Source organism: Anolis carolinensis, unplaced genomic scaffold, assembly GCF_035594765.1.
Source record: "Anolis carolinensis isolate JA03-04 unplaced genomic scaffold, rAnoCar3.1.pri scaffold_15, whole genome shotgun sequence".
Lineage (NCBI taxonomy): Eukaryota > Metazoa > Chordata > Lepidosauria > Squamata > Dactyloidae > Anolis > Anolis carolinensis.
The window spans coordinates 8,172,162-8,193,306 of NW_026943826.1; the positions used below are offsets into that span (position 1 = coordinate 8,172,162).

At 39.8% G+C, this 21,145-nt stretch overlaps 1 long non-coding RNA gene across 1 annotated transcript in view; it reads left to right on the forward strand.

The window, feature by feature from the left end:
* The first annotated feature begins 15,582 nt into the window (after positions 1-15,582).
* Positions 15,583-21,145, forward strand: part of LOC134294473 (uncharacterized) — a 36,403-nt gene continuing 30,840 nt past the window's right edge. The window contains exon 1 of the long non-coding RNA XR_010001361.1: positions 15,583-15,745. This is a non-coding gene — a long non-coding RNA (uncharacterized LOC134294473). The remainder of the gene's footprint in view (positions 15,746-21,145) is intronic.

Here is a 21,145-nt window from a genome sequence, read left to right on the forward strand (position 1 = left end):
CACACCCTTCTCACCTCAAAGGGGACTCAGAGTGGCTTACAAATTATATGTACATACAATATATTATATTATTAGCATAGCACAATATTAGCATTATATATTACTATATTGAACTATACCACTATACTGTAATATTATTAGTAATATTATATGTAATATAGAATATATAATTAATATTATTATATGGTATTATTATTAGTGTTATATTGTATTACATTATAATATTATTATCAATATTATATGTATATACAATATATTATATTATAAAACTGAGGGCGGGGGCCAGGTAAATGACCTTGGAGGGCCGCATCCGGCCCCCGGGCCTTAGTTTGGGGACCCCTGTTCCAAGACAATTGCATTGGACAGTGCAAAAATACTGAGTTTACTTTGAGCATCACAGTCTTTATTCATACCTTATTGGATAAACTGAGTCTAACTGGTTATTACAAGACCTCTTTATAACAAAGTTTCAAAACAAAGATCAAAACTATCTCTCCAAACAAAAATTCACAGTATTGGAACTGCAGCACAACCTTCTTAGAAGCTGCTGCTTCATTTTAAACCAACTTTGCTACAACCCAGGCAGCTTGGGTTACATTAATAACTGTTGTCAGCTCTTTTAACAGGAGGAAGCGAACAGGGAGACTTGAATGACAAGAAAGCAGCAGAGAGAAAACTAGCAACATACACCCTCTCCATTGGTAGATTGACCTTGTGTAGCTTTATATGTGTGTTACGAGAACATGGAAGTCCGCTAGCTATAGCAGTGGTTTCCAACCTTTTTTTTGACCAGGGACCACTCTCCAACATTAGAACCAAAAGGGTTATGAAACAGTTTTTGGTCAACTTTAGATTTGGTTTAGTTACGTGGGGTGCTGATTCAGAAAATTGTATTGGATAGACCACATCAGTTCTAGTTTCTGATACAGAACATATGCCATCCAGGAGTCTCCATCTGCTCATCCACATGAAAACATCTATATATATAAAAGAGTGATGGCATCAGGGCAGCGGACAAAACAACAAAACTACAGGCCCCCCAACCTCGAAATTTGACAACACAACCCATCATTCACGGCTCTAGGTTGATACAACAAAAAGAAAAGAAAAATAAAGTCCTAATTACAGGGAGAGCAATAATAGTTTTTATCCAATTGCTGCCAGTTTGAAGGCTAAGCTCCGCCCACTTGGTCTCCTAGCAACCTACTCAGCCCAGGGCACAGGCAGAGTTAGGCCTCACTTAGGCCTCTTCCACAGATTATCAGATTTGAACTGGATTATATGGCAGTGTAGATTCAAGGCCCTTCCACGCAGCTATTTAGAATCTTATATTATCTGCTTTGAACTGGATTATCTTGACTCCACACTGCCATATAATCCACTTCAGTGTGCATACTAAACATAAAGACAGCCATACAACAGACATTCAATACCACCACTACCTCAACAATTTCTCACCAACACCACCAGACAACGCCACAGCAACGCGTGGCTTGGCACAGCTAGTATTTCATAATCTAGAGCTAATTTAGTCCATCCAATGTAATTTTCTGAATCTGTACCCCAAATAACTAAAAATGAAGACACCAAGGCGCCCCCACTTCCAGGCACCACATGGAATGGCTCCGCTCAAGGGGAGGGAGGAGGAGAAGCAGCAGTCAGGAGGCTTGTTGTCATGCCTTTTGTGGGGAATCAACCTCTCCTCTCCCGACATCCCTGTTGCCTCGGCACTATAAGAGGGTTTTTTTGAGACCACTCACTCTCATTGCAACCGTGTAGTAACGGTGAAGATGCAGACCATATTTTAGCTCTTGGGGAGCACTGGTGGTCCACAGACCACAGGTTGGGAACCAGTGGTCTATAGGCATGAATAAAATAGTGATTTTGGAGTTCAGATGGTTATGTATGTCAACTGCTAGATAACCTACTTGGGATGCTACTTACAGGCAGTTTATACTGGTGTGATTTGTGAATTAAGTATTGGATGAAGACTTTGTGGGAACAGCGCCCCTATTCTTACTCAGCCATAAAAACCCATTGTGTTCACTCAGCCTTAGAGGAAACTAATGGCAAACCTCCTCTGAAGAAATCTTGACAATAAAACCTAAGATCAGGTTGCCATATCAGAGTCAATTTGAAGGAATGTAATAACAATAACAGTACTGCTGGGATTATAATGTTACTGTTCATACTACACTTTCAGTCCCTTGGTTATAGTAACTATTGGCACTTCAGTTTCCCCACAGCCATGTGTAGTCTGTCCAGTATTAGGGAAATCTAATCTCTAACTCATTCATATGGGCCCGGGCTATGGCGCAGGCGGGAGAGCAAGCCAGCTGCAATTAACTGCAATGAATCACTCTGACCAGGAGGTCATGAGTTCGAGGCCCGCTCGGAGCCTATGTTTGTCTTGTCTTTGTTCTATGTTAAAAAGGCATTGAATGTTTGCCTATATGTGTAATGTGATCCGCCCTGAGCCCCCTTTGAGGTGAGAAGGGCGGAATATAAATGCTGTAAATAAAATAAATAAATAAATAAAATAAATATTTGGCTGGAAGTAGTCACTTTTCTCCACCCAAACTCCCTACTGTTATCAGTCAAACGACACTGTGCTATATGGCACCTTAATACATTTTGAAAAGGCTGCCATCATTTCCAGAGAGTTTGAGTTTTGGACTAGGACTCTAAAGATCAGGATTTGGATCTCCACACAGCCATCGGTGACTTTGGGCAAGTCACACTCCATCAGCAATGAAGAAATCTTGCCAAGAAATCCTTGTGATAGTGCCATCATAAGTCAGAAATGACTTCAAGGCACGCAACAACAACAAGCCATTATTTCCACATACTCTTACTTTAATGGTGTTTGGACTCTGTCCTGGAGTGCTGAGAATGTCAAAAAAGATGCAGTAGAAATTCAGACTTTATCCAAACTTTCCCATAGCCTCACAACCTCTGAGTATGCCTGCCATAGATGTGGGCGAAACGTCAGGAGAGAATACTTCTGGAACATGGATGTATATTCCTCACAACCTCTGAGTATGCCTGCCATAGATGTGGGCGAAACGTCAGGAGAGAATACTTCTGGAACATGGATATATATTCCTCACAACCTCTGAGTATGCCTGCCATAGATGTGGGCAAAACGTCAGGAGAGAATACTTCTGGAACATGGACATATATTCCTCACAACCTCTGAGGATGCCTGCCATAGATGTGGGCGAAACGTCAGGAGAGAATACTTCTGGAACATGGACATATATTCCTCACAACCTCTGAGGATGCCTGCCATAGATGTGGGCGAAACATCAGGAGAGAATACTTCTGGAACATGGACATATATTCCTCACAACCTCTGAGGATGCCTGCCATAGATGTGGGCGAAACATCAGGAGAGAATACTTCTGGAACATGGACATATATTCCTCACAACCTCTGAGGATGCCTGCCATAGATGTGGGCGAAATGTCAGGAGAGAAAACTTCTGGAACATGGACATATAGCCCAAAAAACATACAGCAACCCTGTTTCCCATAGTCCCTTCCAAAGTGACCAGCTCCTTTCACTGTGGCGGGGTGGGGGCTAGCATTTGCCCAAAATGACCTCCATAGGGCACTATGATACAGGCTTTGCATTCCCCCCCCCCCCCATCCCACCCTCCAAAATTGTGTGCACTCTTTCTTTCCATTTGTGCCCGTCTCAAACGCGAGGCTGCTCCTTCCTCTTAATGAGAAGTTAAGCTGCTATAGGAAATCGATTCTCTGAGAGCACAGCACGGCTCGGCTCTCCAGCGAAACCCTCTGAGGTTTCATACAGGAAACCTCAGAAACCTTAGAAGCCAGAAAGCTTTTAAAAGCATTTACGATCAAAAAGCCAAGGTGAGAGAGAGAAAGAGAGTCAACGTCTCCCGAGCAGGATGTACCTCTTGGAGACGGATGGTCGGCTGGGTTTCAGGGAAGCCCACGTCATCTTCTAAGGCCTGACCTCTGTGGTGGTCAGACCTGAACTAAGGATGGCCCTTGCCACATCAAGAACCACACTTTGTTTCCCACTTCTTAGGAAATGAATTTAGTTGAAATGAAGGGATGGCTGCAGGGGAACCATTATTACTCCAATGCATTGAATATATGTCCAGCAAGATTATGAGCTCAACTTTGGAATTGAAAGTTAATTCTTGAGCTGAGCACACATTCAGAGTGGCACACTATTTCTAAATATGCCCAGAACCAAATTGCCTTTGGGATAGTTTCTGCTGTGTCTAATAAAAGTGGTTAATTTAATTTTATTATGTGTTTTGTTACTGTTATATTTTTGTTTCCTTTATGGAAAGGTGGAATAGGTTGATAATGACTCATTAAACCTGCTTTTCTATCACACAGACCTATATATATATATTTGATGGCCACTTTTCAATGACTTGCTCTTGTGACTCTTTTCAGTTATAACCATAATGATACACTAAACATATGATCCACCTTTTAAAGCTATTTCACCTCAGTTATTTCCATGACCTTCCATATAAAGTAGAGTCTCACTTATCCAACGTTCTGGATTATCCAACGCATTTTTGTAGTCAATGTTTTCAATACATCGTGATATTTTGGTGCTAAATTCGTAAATACAGTAATTACTACATAGCATTACTGCATATTGAACTACTTTTCCTGTCAAATTTCTTGTATAACATGATGTTTTGGTGCTTAATTTGTAAAATCTTAACCCATTTTGATGTTTAATAGGCTTTTCCTTAATCCCTCCTTATTATCCAACATATTCACTTATCCAACGTTCTGCCGGCCCGTTTATGTTGGATAACTGAGACTCTACTGTACTTCTGTAATGCACTGTTTTCCTCTCAATTCATACTTATCTTTTAAAAAAGCTTTAATAAAATAACCGTGGTTTTCACATTAACATAATTTCTGCCTGGGAACAATGCACTGGTCCTTGACCAGGAGATTCCTATACCTCTATAGACCTCTCTATATAAATTTCTTGTTATGAACAGTGGTCATAACAGGCATATTTCCCCAAGAGAAGAAATACAGATATCCCTCTAACACAGTGGTTCCCAATGTTTTTTTTGACCAGGGACCCTAGTCTCTATGAGTGATAAAAACACAGTTAAGTGAGTCTGGGCTAATCATGACTCTTTTTCAGACAGACCTACCTTTGTTGTGAAGATGAAGCAAATAAGACAAGAGGCATATTCACTGACTTGAGTTCACTGGAGGACAAACGGAATATAAATCTGAAAATAAATAATAGAGTTTAAAATCTGTCCACTCCTGGTCTAATAATATAAAAAGTTTCAAGCAATGCAATAAGCGTAATAACAAACCATTTATTTTACATTTGAGGTTCATCTAAAGGTAAAGGTTCCCCCTTGACATTAAGTCTAGTTTAATCCAACACTGGGGATTGATGCTCATTTCAATTTCTAAGCCAAAGAGCCGGCGTTGTCCATAAACACCTCCTAGGTCATGTGGCCAGCATGATTGCATGGAGTGTAGTTACCTTCCCGCCAAGCCTATTGATCCACTCACACTTGCATGTTTTTGAACTGCTAGATTGGCAGAAGCTGAGGCTAACAATGGGAGCTCACCTCGTCCCGTGGATTTGAACCACCGACCTTCCGATCAGCAAGTTCAGCAGTTCAATGGTTTAACCCGCTGTGTCACCGCAATCCTACATTGTTCATCTACATTGTTGGTTCATCTGTATTGTTGTATTAATGCAGTTTGACACTACAGTAGTCTCTCGCTTATCCAACATTCTGGATTATCCAACGCATTTTTGTAGTCAATATTTTTAATACATCATGATATTTTGGTGCTAAATTTGTAAATATAGTAATTACTACATAACATTACTGCATGTTGAACTCCTTTTTCTGTCAAATTTGTTGTATAACATGATGTTTTGGTGCTTAATTTGTAAAATCATAACCTAATTTGATGTTTAATAGGCTTTTCCTTAATCCCTCCTTATTATCCAAGATATTCGCTTATCCAAGCTTCTGCCGGCCTGTTTAGCTTGGATAAGTGAGAGAGTCTACTGTACCAGGTAAGAGGAATTAATTGTTTTTGAAAAGTAATTTTCCAAGCTTTGCCTCAACCATTACCATGTCATTGTGGCTCTGTCTTCCCATCACTGCAACAATGACAGCCAACCTCATGCACTGACATAGCTTCCCCCCAGGAAAGTCCACCTCCCACTGCTGTGTTTTATATCTCCAAGTAAACAGTACAGCTAAAGAGTGCTCATTTCTGCAACCGAGCAGAGAAGGTGGGGGGGGGGCAGCTAAATTGCTCCCTTAATGTATGGATGACGAGACCCTACAGCACTGATGGCCTGTCAGACAAAGCTTGAGCCACGGGTGCTGGACGGGAAAAGGAGCTCATACATAACGAACCTCCCCATCAATCACAAATATCGTTATATGTGGGCCTGGCTTGACAGCTTTGCCCTCCCGTCACCGATGATTGACTCCTCCATGAATCAGAGAATATGAAATGCAGATAGAAGATTAGTGGCGGTATAAAAGCCAGCATGCCCTCACTAGGAAAGGAAAAGATAAAACATATAGGAGCTTTTTCATTTTATGTAAGGAAAAGGAGGCAAGAAAAGGAATATGAGTAGAGATTTATATAGTCATTTGTGGTGATACTAGGTTCACCCCAACACTTTTCCTCAGAACATGGGAATTCAGGATTACTCAACATCACCAGGTAAAAGGTGCTACAGTAGAGTCTCACTTATCCAATATAAACCGGCTGGCAGAATGTTGGATAAGTGAAAATGTTGGATAAGAAAAAGGGACTAAGGCAATGATGGGCAACTTTTTGCACTTGGTGTGTCAAAATTCATGACTTGGGTGGTGTGTCACTTCGAGAAAAAAACCATAATTTCACAATATATATAGTTTAAATAACAAAAATATATCATTGTAATATATAACTGTATTTAATAAATCAAAAACTATTTACTACCATTATTTCCATGTACAACAATCTATGGTTTCCACGCTGATTTCTCTCTATTCTAGTTTCAATGTAGTCATGAATAATGAATAATATAATAATAACTAGCTGTGCCCGGCCACGCGTTGCTGTGGCAAAGTGGTGGTGGTATTGGTTAAAAGTTGTTGTGGAATTTTTATTTGACGTTATTTGTATTTTTAAAATTAATTTTATTGTAACTTATCTTTTTATTTATTATATTTTATTATTTTGTTGTATTATTTTTAGTTATTTTGTTATAGTATTTTATTGTATTAATTTTTTTAGTGTTTTTTATTATTTTTTATTGTATTATTTGCATTTATTTTAATTTTTATTCTTTTATTAACACTGGGCTGAGTGGGTTGCTAGGAGACCAAGTGGGCAGAGCTTAGCCTTCTAAGTGGCAGCAATTGGATAAAAACAATTATTTCTCTCCCTCCAATTAGGACTTTATTTTTCTTTTCTTTTTGTTGTATCAACCTAGAGGCGTGGATGATGGGTTGTGTTGTCAAATTTCGAGGTTGGGGGGCCTGTAGTTTTGTTGTTTTGTGGGTCGCCGTGATGCCATCACTCTTTTATATATATAGATATAATGGTAATAATATGATAATATACTACAATAATAATAATAGAATAATAATAGAATGATATAATATATATATAAATGTAATGTGCATAAACAACAAAACCATTGGACTAAATCTCACCAAATGTGGCCACAAAAGACATAGTCATCCAATCAATCTGCATGAGGCAGCGTGTCAGCAAAAATGGCTAGGCGTGTCAGTGCTGACACGCGTGTCATAGGTTGACCATCACTGGACTAAGGAAAAGCCCATTAAACATCAAATTACATTATGATTTTACAAATTAAGCACCAAAAACATCATGTTTTACAACAAATCGACAGAAAAAGCAGGTCAATACACAGTAAAGTTATGTGTTAATTATTGTATTTACGAATTTAGCACCAAAACATCGCAATGTATTGAAAATACTGACTACTAAAACATTGACTACTAAAAGGCCAACTGTGTTGGATAATACAGAACGTTGGATAAGTGGAGGTTGGATACGCGACTCCCCTGAAGGTGACCAATATGTTTTTTAAAAAGCTATGATAACTAAATAGAACTTCCATGTTCTAACGCAGTATAGCTTCTAGGCAATGGAGCCAGAAAACAAGAAAACAGCTTTCCAGGAGCTTGGAAGATCTCTCCAAGCCTGCAGGAAGCCAATGCTACTGCTTTTTTTTTTCTTCCTCCTCCTTCCCAAGCGCAAGCCATCTCAATTATTTCCTTGATGGAATCCAGACAGGGTTTTGCTCCCACAAGGGCGGTGAAGGGTGTTGGTGAAGGGCAGAGAGGAGGAGGAGGAAGAGAAGGAAGAAGAAGAGCAGTCAACTGGCAGGCAGACCACAGGCTCAGGCATGCTTCTGGAACATAGCTGTGGGGAGGAAAGTTATTCATCCTTTAATTCTTCCCTTGAGGTTTTCTCAGCCTTCTTTTTCCCACCACTAGGCCTATTATTTCAGTCACTGAAGGTATCCGGTTCGGGCTGTCAGACTGGGAGGGGCCCACCTCCTCTGTGACACAGGGCACAATGCATGGGAAAGTGTCAGCCCGCCCAGCCCGCACGCACGCCGCTTGCCTCACTCTGGAAACTCGCCTGCGGTGGGTTGCTCATGTCATTACAACAGCTGCACACTGCCGGCAGGCCGCCATACCTCTCCCATGTTGCCGTGTCAGGAGCTGGGGTGGGAGGGGGGTGCCAGGAGAGAAGTAAGCCAGAGGACTGAGGGGGAAGTGTATCAAGAAAGATATATATTTATCATGTCAGGAGCAAATAGCGGCAATGTATTAAAAATACAAAGAAGTTTAAAACCTGGACTTATGATAAATTTCCTTTCACTTGGAGTGTCATTGCAAGAAGGTCCTCCATTGTGCATGTGGTAGAGCACAGACTGCATTGTACCCTGTTTCCCCGAAAATAAGACATCCCCAAAAAATAAGACCTAGCAGAGGTTTTGCTGAATTGCTGAATATAAGGCCTCCCCCGAAAGTAAGACCTAGCAAAGTTTTTGTTTGGAAGCATGCCCGGCGCTCGCTAAACAAAACACCAGAGCATGCAGGATTGGTAAATGTACATGGAAATAATGGTAGTAACAAGAAATTCTTGACAGAAGTCACAGTTTGTCTGGTTTGGTTATGTTGGTTTGTGATGACTGTACAGTATATAATAAATGTTCATTTTGTTGTTCAACAATAAATGTGAATTCTTCTTCATGGAAAAATAAGACATCCCCTGAAAATAAGACCTAGCACATCTTTGGGAGCAAAAAATAAGACACTGTCTTATTTTCGGGGAAACACTGTAGTAAATGGTCTGTGGTTTGCTCTTCTCCACACTCGCATGTCGTGAACTCCACTTTGTGGCCCATTTTTTAAGATTGGTTCTGCATCTCATGGTGCCAGAGTGCAGTCTGTTCAGTGCCTTCCAAGTTGCCCAGTCTTCTGTCTGCCCAAGAAGGAGTTTCTCATCCAGTTAAAGGTAAAGGTAAAGGTTTCCCCTGACATTAAGTCCAGTCGTGTCCGACTCTGGGAGTTGGTGCTCATCTCCATTTCTAAGCCAAAGAGCCGGCGTTGTCCGTAGACACCTCCAAGGTCATGTGGCCATTGGCATGATTGCATGGAGCACCGTTACCTTCCCGCCGGAGCGGTACCTATTGATCTACTCACACTCTGGGGGTTGGTGCTCATCTCCATTTCTAAGCCAAAGAGCCGGCGTTGTCCATAGACACCTCCAAGGTGATATGGCCAGCATGACTGCATGGATTGCCATTACCTTCCCACCGGAGTGGTACCTATTGATCTACTCACATTCTGGGGGTTGGTGCTCATCTCCATTTCTAAGCTGAAGAGCCAGCATTGTCCATAGACACCTCCAAGGTCATGTGGCCATTGGCATGACTGCATGGAGCGCCATTACCTTCCTGCCGGGGCAGTACCTATTGATCTACTCACATTGGCATGTTTTCGAACTGCTTTATATCTTTCCTTAATTACAGTGTAAACCCATTATCCACAGATTTAATAGCCATGATTTCCTTTATTCATGCTCCAAAAAAGCCACAATGTTTGAGACACTTGGAGGGTATGGATTTCTTTCCTGTCTCTCCTTTCTCTTCTCCCCACCCCACTTGTGTCTTCTTTTGTCTCTTTCCCGCTTCTCAGTCCACCAGATTGCAAAGGGAAGGGCAAGCTACTATTGGCAAAGGTCCAAACCGAACGCTTGCTGTGGGCTTTTGAAGTGAAGCCATGGGCCGCAGGTTACTCACCCCAGGCTAGATTCCCTTCATTGTAATGTAGCACACAAGTCAGCAAGACATGTATTTGTGACCTGTCACACGCGCACATACACTCTCTTTTCATTTCAAAACGCTTCTTCTCTCTTAAGGGCAGGAGCCCTAGCGGCAAATTAAAAGCCAGAAGCCAAAGACATAAAATATAATAATTAGACTAAAGCACAAAGTGCAGGACTTTGTCTATCATTGGTATCACCCAGGTCAAAGTTCATCATAGCAGCACTGTACAGTCAGGTAAAGCTGGTAAGCCAACCTCTTGAAGCTGTTTTCCCAGCCTGTATAGTGCACCTGAAGTTCCATATAACAACTTATTTCTCCCATATCTGTCACCTCCAGGCAAAAGGCTTCAGGGCCTGGAACTTCAGGCAGAAAGCATGCCATTGGAATTTTAAAGGCCTCTTCCAGGCAGAGAGGTCATTCTTAGCATGTTAAATATTTTGGTCCTTAACCTCTGGACTTCTGGGTTACGTGGAAGAGCTACACTTGCTCTGTAGTATCCATTTGAACTGCATATTTTGTACTATCTTCATAACAGTGAAGCTGAATGTTAAGAAGATTCAAAAGAGGTAAAAGGTGTATATAGTTAAGACATGCAGGATGTAGGGATGGCTTCTGGCTTGGTTGACTTGAAAGGTTATGAGACAAGTTCATGGAGATGAAGGCTGGACCTACACTGCCATATAATCCAGTTTCAGAATGCAGATGAACTGCAAAGAACTGGATTACTCATGTAGACTCATATAATCCAGTTCAATGCAGTTCATCTGCATTCTAAAAGTGGATTACTGTATGTACTCGAGTATAAGCCTAGTTTTCAGCCCTTTTTTAGGACTGAAAAGCCCTTCTCGGCTTATACAGTAGAGTCTCGCTTATCCAACGGGCCGGCAGAATGTTGGATAAGCGAATATGTTGGATAATAAGGAGAGATTAAGGAAAAGCCTATTAAACATCAAATTAGGTTAGGATTTTACAAATTAAGCACCAAAACATTATGTTATACAACAAATTTCACAGAAAAAGTAGTTCAATGCACAGTAATGCTATTTAGTAATTACCGTATTTACGAATTTAGCACCAAAATATCACGATGTATTGAAAACATTGACTACAAAAATGCGTTGGATAATCCAGAACGTTGGATAAGCGAGTGTTGGATAAGTGAGACTCTACTGTACTCGAGTGAGGGTCCTGGCTGGCTTATACTCGAGTATATATGGTACATTTATTATTTTTCTCTATTTTTATTGGTATTATTACATTTATTATTTTACTCTATTATTATTGTTAGTATTATATTTATTTTACTCTATTTTTATTTATTTATTTATTTACAACATTTATATCCCGCCATTCTCACCCGAAGGGACTCAGGGCGGCGTACACAATTGGCAACAATTCGATGCCTACACACATTTAAAACAATTACAACACTTAAAACAATATAAAAATATAAAACATATAGTTAAAGTCCATTCATCCAATATCCTTGTACTGTGGCCATAAGTCAGTCCGGGTCGTCTTTATCATTAATCATCGAAAGCCTGGGCACATATATTTTATTTATTTACAACAGTAAACTACAATTATTATTAATAATACATTTATTATTTCACTCTGATATTATTATTGTTAGTATTACATTTATTACTTTACTCTATTATTATTAAAAGGATACATAAGGACATTTTCATTGAAGAAGATGAGAATAATGACTCTAATCTTAAATTAGAGTTTTATGTAAATATTCGAAAACATTTAACCTTGCGATGCCTCGATTAATGTAATTTTATTGGTTTCTATTTTTCTGAAATTTACCACTCTCAGCTTATAAGTGAGTCAATGTTTTCCCAGTTTCCTGTGATAAAATTAGGTGCCTCGGCTTATATTTGGGTCGGCTTATACTAGAAGTTATACAGTATATGGCAGTGTAGATACAGCCTAAGACTATTGATCACTACTAATCTTGCTGGCTCTATATCTGTCAATCAAAAGGTTAGAAGCCTGGGTCAGGGTGAGCTCCTGGCCTTTAGCCCATCTTCCGTCTACCTAGCAGTTCAAAAGCAAAATGTGAGTAGATAAATAGATATGCTTAAAAGCGGGGAGGTATTTTAAGGCACCAATAAGGAAATGCTAGAAAAATGCCAGTGATTTGACCAAGGACAAAGTTTACAAACAAAGCTCTTCAGCAGGGAAATGGAGTGACAGCACCACCACCACCACCCCCCAAGGCCGGAACCAAGCACAAGCCTTCGAGATGCCAAAGACTGGAAAAACCTATATATACCTTTTTATGTATATTGTCTGTCTTGTCTGTGTATAAATGGCACTGAATGTTTACCGCACATGTATGTTCTGTGATCTGCCCTTTGGGATGAGAAGGACAGAATATAAATACTGTAAGCAAATAAATAAATAAATACAGTTCCTGGGCACCATGGGCAGGTGTGGGCACCATTGATGTGCTCCTGAACTTTCCAGAGAGAACAGAATCCTAAACTACTCAGGCTTTGGTCTGATCTGTCATGGCCTCCAGATTACTCTTTTTGTGTTCTTAAACCGAACAGCAATCTGCAGGTTCTGACATTAAATATTGCTTTGGACTGCTAATCACACTCTATATTCCTGTTCATAAGCATTAAGAACATATCTGTCAAGGATCGTCTTAATTCGAATGTATTAAGGATGATAATGTGATGTCGGTTTCTGTTCGCTGTTCCCTGAAAAGAACGATACTGACAAGGCTTATGTCGTCCTTCGCCAGCTGCCCTTGAGTTGTCTTCTAAACCACGATGGCTTTCGTTTTCCACCCGCCACCCCACTCCACCAAAACACCCTCGCCATCTCCTCTCTTCTCTTCTCCACTTAGCTGCACCAGCTGTTTGGACAGAATGTCGAAAGCTGCTTTGGGGCCTCCGTCATTGCAAGGGTGACAGACACCAAGGAATGGGGAACATATCCATGAAGGGCTGCCAAGTTTAATACGGTCATTATTTTCCAACAAATCCAAACAGAGTTTGTGTTTGCTTAATGACCATTGAGATGACTGCTGCTTGCCAGTGGCAAACTGGGTTGTAGGGAAGGAAGCAATGAGGAGGGAACAGAACAGCTTCATTTCCACCACCGTTAAGGAAGAAAAGTGATGCATCCAAGATGCCAGGAATATCAGACATTGTGGAGCTTCATTTCCACACCATTAAGAAAGAAAAGTAATACATCCAAGATCGATGGATTACACAAGATGCCAGAAATATCATACATTGTGCGGGCTTTTCAGTGGCAGTGATATTAGAGCAGCCCAGCTTATCCTCATCTATAACAATTTAGAACTTTGAGCTACTTGTGGAGCACCTGCAAAATGTGTCAGGCTTCATTTCATTTCATTAGATTGATGGGGACATAAGGAATCAAGACCAGCATCTAAAATTTTGCTTCCATCACCGTCAGCCAACGTTATCTGTGGTGAACCAAATGCACCTCTTTCAAACTCATTGCTCTCATTCCATGATCTGTCCTAACAGAATACCAATTCTGCCAATTGTACGCCGCCCTGAGTCCCTTCGGGTGAGAAGGGCGGGATAGAAATATTGGAAATAAAACAATAATAATAATACCTTGCCTTCTTAGGTCTGCCTCAAGCCACATTACGCTTCTTGGAGAGAAGAGGTGAAGCAAAAGGTGTGTTTTGGAAGAGAACCTCTCTTTATGGTGAAAGCAAGGTCCCTTTTTAGCACCATTGTCACTGCTTGGTGTCTTGCTGCTTTTGATTTGATTTAGTTGAGATTCCCCCCCCCCTATAAACACAAGGAAAATATATAGGAGTCAGGTTATTTCTTATTTAAGGATCTATTTCTATTTTTATCTATCTACAGTAGAGTCTCACTTATCCGAGGTTCTGGATTATCCAATGCATTTTTATAGTCAATGTTTTCAATATATCGTGATATTTTGGTGCTAAATTCGTAAATACAGTAATTACAACATAACATTACTGCGTCTTGAACTACTTTTTCTGTCAAATTTGTTGTATAACATGATGTTTTGGTGCTTAATTTGTAAAATCATAACCTAATTTGATGTTTAATAGGCTTTTCCTTAATCTCTCCTCATTATCCAAGATATTCGCTTATCCAAGGTTCTGCAGGCCAGTTTAGCTTGGATGAGACTCTACTGTATTTTTAAGAATTTATTTCTTATTTCACAAAGAGTCGGAAGCGACTGAATGAATAACAACAACAACAAAGGATCAGAGATATCCTTCATTTATATCAATAGTTCCCAACTAGTGGTCCGTGGATCACAGGTGGTCCACAAGAAACAGAAAACCTGAGTTGACACAGCATGGTTCTTGAGGAAGGGGTGAGTCATAATTCCCCAACAGGTCTCAAAAGCAGGGAAGGAAGAAAGGATACTATCTCCAGGTTGTTGTATGCTTTCTGGGCTGTATGGTCATGTTCCAGAAGTATTCCCTCCTGACGTTTCGCCCACATCTGTGGCAGGCATCCTCAGAGGTTGTGAGGTATATGTATATGGGAAGGCTGGCTGGAATCCTACGTCGCAGTTATGAATGCATCACAGAGTTAAGCGCCCATGAGTGTTGTGTATTCATAGTCCCTGCGTCAATGGATCTATGGACCTCACAACCTCTGAGGACTTTCTTGACTTTATGTTGTACTGCACATTTTTATCTATTGTATTGTTTAATTGTATTATGATATGATTTTTTTATATTTTGTTATATTGTATTGTCCTGGGCATGGCCCCATGTAAGCCGCCCCGAGTCCCCGTTGGGGAAATGGTGGCGGGGTATAAATAAAGTATTATTATTATTATTATTATTATTATTATTATTATTATTATTATTATTATTATGGCCATACAGCCCAGAAAACATACAACAACCCTGTGATCCTAGCCATGAAAGCCTTCGGCAACACATTGATACTCTCTCCCTTCCTTTGCCCAGTGTTAGATCCTTCCATCCTTCTTTCCTTGGTCTTGAGGAGGCCTGTTTGCAATCTCCTTCTTGCAACTCAACCCCTTGCTGCTTGGGCCTGCAAGGAAGGGAGATCCAATCTTGGGCAAAGGGAGATGGTGAGAATGTTAGTGTTGGAGTCTCCTTCCTTGTCTGGGCTGCTGCTTCCAGAGCCCCATTTTCAGGCCCAGGCAGCAAGGAGCTGGTTTGCAAGAAAGGGATTGCAAACAGGGCTTTGGCAGCAGCCTCCTCAAGAACAGGTAAGGGAGGAAGGGACCAACGCTGACAAAGGGAGGGAGCAGGAAGTGAGGTATTAGGTCCTACCTTCATTTCCTGTTTTTGAGGCAAGGAAGGAAACCATGCTCACAGGATGGATTATGAGGAGGAGGCAGCCAAAGCCAACAGGTCAGTGAAGGCAGGGGCCAAGGGAAGCTCCATCACTAGCAATTTGTGAGAAAGTCAGGAAAGGAAGCACATGGGCACCATCTCCCTTTGGCTGGGCTAGAAGAGTTCTTGGAACCCATTCTCCCAGACTGGCTTTTGAAGCTTCAGTATTAATAGGAGCCTGAGCCAGTCTTGAAGTCTACTACAGTAGAGTCTCACTTATCCAAGCCTCGCTTATCCAAGGCTCTAGATAATCCAAGCCATTTTTGTAGTCAATGTTTTCAATTTTTCATGATATTTTGGTGCTAAATTTGTAAATACAGTAATTACAACATAACATTACTGCGTATTGAACTACTTTTTCTGTCAAATTTGTTGTATAACATGATGTTTTGGTGCTTCATTTGTAAATTCATAACCTCATTTGATGTTTAATAGGCTTTTCCTTAACCCCTCCTTATTATCCAAGATATTCGCTTATCCAAGCTTCTGCCGGCCCGTTTAGCTTGGATAAGTGAGACTCTACTGTAATATCAAGAGCCAGTCTGCTATTACTCAATTCCACATGTGTGTGGCATTGAGCAATAGTATCAACCCAAGGATTCCCCATCTAGTGAAAAAAATACAAGCTCTAAAATCACATTATTTTTTACGTTAAGTCTCATTATGGTGTTTTGTCTTTATATCACAAAACAAAAAACATATACAGTAGAGTCTCACTTATCCAACATAAACGGGCCGGCAGAACGTTGGATAAGTGAATATGTTGGATAATAAGGAGAGATTAAGAAAAAGCCTATTCAACATCAAAATAGGTTATGATTTTACAAATTAAGCACCAAAACATCATGTTATACAACAAATTTGACAGAAAAAGTAGTTCAATACATAGTAATGCTATGTAGTAATTACTGTATTTACGAATTTAGCACCAAAATATCACAATGTATTTAAAACATTGAATACAAAAATGCGATGGATAATCCAGAACGTTGGATAAGCGAGTGTTGGATAAGTGAGACTCTACTGTATAAATATTAGTATAATGATTCATAAATACTAGTTATTTAAAAACCAAATGCATTTCTTTGTGTACAAATGGTGGAGAGAAGGGACTGACTGATCTTGATGGTTCACAGTGTATCCAACTTTTGCCTCATATGTCCACAGTATTGTGAAGGTTGGGAACCACTGATCTACAGTAGAGTCTCACTTATCCAAGCTAAACTGGCCGGCAGAACCTTGGATAAGCGAATATGTTGGATAATAAGGAGGGATTAAGGAAAAACCTATTAAACATCAAATTAGGTTACGATTTTACAAATTAAGCACCAAAACATCATGTTATACAACAAATTTGACAGAAAAAGTAGTTCAATACGCAGTAATGTTATATTGTAATTACTGTATTTACGAATTCAATACATCACGATATATTGAAAACATTGACTACAAAAATGCCTTGGATAATCCAGAACTTGGATAAGCGAGTCTTGGATAAGCAAGACCCTACTGTATATCTACTTGTCAAGCCTTGTATTATTCTATTGCCAGTATTGCTTCTTCCTTCTGTTTGTTTTCTTTACCTGTTCCTAATAAAGTGGAAAAGCTAAAGTGTATCCTCACAGTCCAGGACCCTGGAGCTCCATTGGTTACAAAATCTTAAAAATATATAGAGGGAATTCCATTTGTAACTATTGTCTGACAGAACAGACAATAATAAGCAAAACCTGATAATTTTAAGACAAACAAAACTGTAGAATTGTATCGTATTATAGTGTTACTTTTTATGTTCCTTAAGTTACAAAGTGATATTCACATTGTAATCACATTTTTGGGTGCCTTGGTGATGCAGTGGGTTAAACCGCTAAGCTCCAGAGCTTGCTGACTGGAAGGTCGGCAGTTTGAATCCACAGGATGGGGTGAGCCCCCATTGTTAGCCCCAGCTTCTGCCACTCTAGCAGTTCGAAAACGTGCAAATGTGAGTAGATAAATAGGTACTGTTTTGGCGGGAAGGTAACTATGCTCCATGCAATCATGCCGGCCACATGACCTAGGAGGTGTCTATGGACAACACCGGCTCTTCGACTTAGAAATGGAGATGAGCACCACTTCCCAGAGTCGGACTCAACTAGACTGGTAATGTCAAGGGGAAGCCTTTACTGACCCGTAAGGGGAGTTTTATTATTAGTTTTATTTTTCATTCTTTGGATCGTATGTTGTGTATTTATGTTTACCATTTGTATTATTTTAAATTGTTGTATGGTTCTGTTTATTATGTGTATTGTATTGTACTGTATTGTTTTTATCTTGTTGGAAACCGCCCTGAGTCCCCCGAGGAGATAGGGCAGTATATAAATAAAGTTTTTATTATTATTATTATTATTACTATTATTATTATTTACCTTTACTAATCAGATTTTTGTCCATTTTTCTCCTGACCTTTTGGATTTTTTTTGTAGGGGAAAAATGAGTGTTTTCTTCCTCAGCTCAACATTTTCTATCTCTAGTCTTAAGCAATATACTGTATATACTTGAGTATAACCCTAGTTTTTCATCCTTTTTTTTTAAGACTGAAAAAGCCCCGCTCGGCTTATACTCGGGTGAGGGTTCTGGTTGGCTTATATTTGGGTCAGCTTATACTCAAGAATATATGGTACATTTATTATTTTTCTCTATTATTGTTGCTACTATTACATTTATTTTACTCTATTTTTATTATTATTAATAATACATTTATTATTTCACCCTGATATTATTATTGCGTTTATTATTTTACTCTATTTATTATTACTTGTATTATTTTCCTGTATTTATTATTATTATAATTACATGTATTATTTTACTCTATTATTATTAAAAGGATACATAAGCACATTTACATTGAAGAAGATGAGAATAATGATTTGATCAGAGTTGGACAGTCTTATCTTAAATTTGAGCTTTATGTAAATATTCAAAAACATTTAACCACTGATGCCTCAATTAATGTAATTTTTGGTATTATTTTTATTTCTGAAATTTACCACCCTCGGCTTATACTGGAGTCAATGTTTTCCCAGTTTTTTTGTGGTAAAATTAGGTGCCTCGGCTTATATTCGGGTTGGCTTATACTCAAGTATATATGGTAATAATGCCTTCACCAAACATAGCTTGTTTTCCCGGTTTCACAGCCATTGTCAGATTTTGTTTTGTATATTTTTAAAAGCCCCCCCCCCCCTCACCCGGAAATAACATGGAAATAACATGCTGTGTGTTTTCTGGCTTTTGGCCTTACAAAGTGCTTGCTTTGCAGGTCAAGCTTTGATACTTTAACCATCCCCTGCAAAATGCTGCTAGAGAGTCTGGGCAGAATCTGATGTTAAGCTTTCTGATGGCATCCCTGGGTCCTAACAAGCTGAACGCTGCCCGATCCCATGCAGAGTTAAGCATCGCTAAATCAATTGAAATGAATGGGCGGGCGTAAAACAAAGTCTGCACAGGACCATTGGGCTGCTTTAAGAAGCTCCAAATATTTCTTCAACATTTCCTGCTTGAATTTCCCTAGGTCATTCAACTCCTGTCAAACAAGAAGAGCTATGACTTCCAGGGACAAGCTGGCAGGGTCCTTTCCCATGGCAGAGAGAGGAAAAAAGCCTCTTTTCTTTTGACATCTGAAACAAAAGACTGTTTGTATCAGATTTCATCTTGGGATTTCCTTATTTTAATCTGCCAAATCTTGCAACTGTTAAGCTCACGAGCAGATACCCTGGAGCATGCGGGAGCAGGAAAAGCACTTCCCATATTTAAAAGCTTAAAACTTGAAAAACTGAACTGCGTGGAGCGCGTGGGGAAGGGGGAAATACAATTTGTGACTGAATTGCATAAATCGATTCTCTGTCCTCCGTCTCCCATCTACAATAGACGTACAGAGAAATGTTTATGAATGTGCTTGTTGTGTGCGCAGGGCCAATTTACCAAGGGTTCTTCTGAATCAATTGCTCCGGGCTTATCTCATGCTAGTTTCTTTCCTCTTCTTCCGTGGTCACTGCCTGAATCTCCAAATATTTCTCATATAAACATTGTATGTTAATGGAACAAAAACTTTACAAATACAGTATAGTCTCACTTATCCAAGACTCGCTTATCCAAGGTTCTGGATTATCTAGGGCATTTTTGTAGTCAATGTTTTCAATATATCATGATATTTTGGTGCTAAATTTGTAAATACAGTAATTACATCATAACATTACTGCGTATTGAACTACTTTTTCTGTCAAATTTGTTGTATAACATGATGTTTTGGTGCTTCATTTGTAAATTCATAACCTAATTTGATGTTTAATAGGCTTTTCCTTAATCTCTCCTTATTATCCAAGATATTCACTTATCCAAGGTTCTGCCGGCCCGTTTAGCTTGGATAAGTGAGACTCTACTGTAGGTCACATATTTGCAGAAACGGGGCCATCCCATATCTCCAAATGGCCCATTTTGGGAGCAGTAGTCCCATTAATCCTCTGTCCTCCAGCTTTGTCATCTGACTTTTTAAAAAAGTTTCAGTTTCTCTCCTGCTCCTCTTTTGTCCTCACAGTATTTCAATTCAATTACAGTAGAGTCTCACTTATCCAACACTCACTAATCCAACATTCTGGATTATCCAACGCAGTTTTGTAGTCAGTGTTTTCAATACATTGTGATATTTTGGTGCTAAATTTGTAAATACAGTAATTACTATATAGCATTAATGTGTAATGAAATTTGTTGTATAACGTGATGTTTTGGTTATTCATTTGTAAAATCATAACCTATTCTGCTGTTTAATAGGCTTTTTTCTTAATCTCTCCTTATTATCCAACATATTCGCTTATCCAATGTTCTGCTGGCCTGTTTATGTTGGATAAGTGAAACTCTACTGTACTGTAAGGTATAGGACTTAGACCAAGGTGCAAAGTTTTGGGGAAAGCACGACCTGTTAGAGCAGGCATTGGCAAACCTCAGCCCTCCAAGTGTTTTGGAGTTCAACTCCCACAATTCCTAGCAGCCTACTGGCCTCACAACCTCTAAGGATGCCTGCCATAGATATGGGCGAAACGCCAGACCAGCTAACACCTCCCAACAAAGGATTTCCCCAGGCAGGAAGCAGCCAGGCTTTGAAGCTGCAAGGCTTCTCAATGCTAATCAAAGTGCCAATGGCAACATTCACACTTGCCTCAAGCAGACGAGAGTTCTTTCTCCCACCCTGGACATTATTCCACATATATATAAAAACGAATTGCCTTGTTTCCAACAGACCTCACAATCTCTGAGGATGCCTGCCATAGATGTGGGTGAAACGTCAGGAGAGAATGCTTCTGGGACATGGCCAGACAGCACGCAAAACTCACAGCAACCCAGAGATTCCGGCCATGAATGCCTTTGACAACACAGCCTACTGGCCATCTG